Here is a 2,629-nt window from a genome sequence, read left to right on the forward strand (position 1 = left end):
ATATTATTTAAAAATCTAAAATCATAGTTACTAACGTGTAGTACACTGGTTCCCAAATATACCCTGAGAATAATATACTGGTATTATTGTTTTGGTGCAAAGTGTGCATCAGTACTGTACAGAGTGCAGTCTTTGCAAAAGTTACGTAGAAATTTCGATGTAGCCTGAACAACTATTTATTAGGGTGCAGAGCTTAAAAAAGTTCGTATCATGGCAGCATGCTTCTACCAGTGTTGTAGCCCCACGGGACCAACTAAATTATCATACCCATACAACACTGGTTTATATATTACATGCTGCATGAATGCATTTAAGTATTCCGCTGCAATTAATATTATTTAATGAATCTGGTAGAACAGTTTCATGTTGTAGCTAATATCATATTTATAGACCACAATCGATTATAAATGATGTAGCAGAGCAAACTAAATTGCACCGCATGATCAGTTGAACAGCTTGAGCCTGACATATACGAGTAAATATGTACAACATACGTGCATTACAATAAATCGTGGTGTCGTGCATACAGTAGATCACTACAATATACAGTATTCATGCCATAAATAATACGTGTACATGCAGTAAGCAACAGTATAATAATCAGATAAAGTCATATGCTTTCAGTATAATATACTCAGTGTAAAGTGATGGAGAGTGGTAGAAATGTAAAAGTATAAGTACGTAAACATTACGCGAAGTATCACGAAACGAGGGGTTCGACTAGTATGTAATGGTATAATAACGGTACACTATACAGTAATAATAATAATAGTTATAATTAATAGCTATACTCTGGTCTCGCGATGATTTAAGGCTGAACCGCTGAAGTGACCATATGGAAATGATTGAAGATTGTATAAAGTAAAAATTATATATATATAAATAAGAATACTGTGTACACATAATTTGTTCGTGTTAAATTGACGATGAATGGGTAGTAGATGTCGTGGCCCCCAATTTTATCCTCTATATTTCTAACTCCTTCACCGTTTACAGACGAACGACTGCAATATATTGTACAATATTAATTACTGCACGTCTATTTCAATTAAATATTAATTAATTATTCCTATATTGCCCCGTGTTTACTTACTACTAATTTATACAGTATAATAATTAACATCTATATATATACAATATATATATATATTCTCATGTATATATGTCATATATATAATTCTATACGAGCATAGTTCCATACTGGTACAGTATAACAGGATACGCATGCAGTAAGTATAAGATATACTTTACTGTACTTCGTATACTATATATATACGTATACGTATATAAATTACAAAGATAATTTTATGATCATATCATTTGGATTCTACTGAAGTTATGATCGATACTCAACCTAGAGATTTGTTTATATCGAATGCATCACTATCAATTTCTATATGCATTGCATGAGACAGTCGAACGTTACTTTTATATCACTATATTCTAATTATAGCTAAAACGAAGCCAAAGCATACCGCGGTTGCTAATATCTTTAAGAAAAAAATGAACTATACCATGTACTGTATTGTATTATACCGAATCGTGCGGTACACTGTACGAGTGTACGTCGACTAGTTACTCGATTCTGCACAATGCAGTCAGTGAACTCAAAGTTTCTGTCAAGTTCGTCAATCTTATTTGCTGCGCGTGTACGTCTCCAGCTAATAATGCAGTAAATCAGAATAAAAGATAGATTGCTGATATAGTAATGGTATAAAAATAAGAGATTTAATAACTTACTCTATGCTTACCTCAATATTAATATAAATAACAGAAGTGACTTTGAGAGCTGGTGCTTAAAATTGTAGCAATAACCTAGTACACCCTGCATTAATACCCATAAAATAACAACTGGAAAAGCTCGTTTACTGTACAGTACTGGACTACAATCTCTCGAGCGCCGTCGTTTTGTACAGTACTGTACAGTACTGTACTGTACAGTCTGTAGAGACCCTTTAGAGTACTGTAGAGCTGTACTGTACACTGTACTGTGGCATGGGCGTAAATCTTACGCATACAGTAGGCCGTATACTCTACGCAGTCCTGTAATACAGTAGATCATCTGTGAACTTTGATGGCAACCGCAACTTCCACCAGTGCACTCTGGTTGACCGATTGAGGGTGTACTGTATTCTATTGTACTCGACTGGGATTGAAGGAACAACTTGTCAAACCGGTTAAGCTAAACTTCACCCTTAAACAATACAGTATTAACAATAGCAGGGCTGGGGCTACCAAAGAGAAAAGATCATGTTATGATCTCCATGCAGAACCATCTTCATGTTAATATCATATTTGATTAAAATTAGAATTGATTATATATCAGTAGTAGTAGTAGTCATGTACATTATACATGTACAGAAGGTGTTGCAGGAAATGTTGCACTAGGTTTTATCTTTTCTTTCAGTTCTGTACTACAGTATTTTGAAAGTAGAGACCCTCACACTGCATAGTCAGGTATACTGGACATACTGTACTGTAGACATTGGGCAGTCAGTAAAGTCGGATTGACACTTGACTCCGAGACAATATGTCTATTACATATACTGTACACAAGCAGCTAGTGTAAATTGTTAAAATGAGACAGTATATGAGCGTATAATAATTAAGAATGACTGAGGAAAAAAGT

This window comes from Trichoplax adhaerens, genomic scaffold (assembly GCF_000150275.1).
Source record: "Trichoplax adhaerens TRIADscaffold_12 genomic scaffold, whole genome shotgun sequence".
Taxonomy (NCBI): Eukaryota; Metazoa; Placozoa; class Uniplacotomia; order Trichoplacea; family Trichoplacidae; genus Trichoplax; species Trichoplax adhaerens.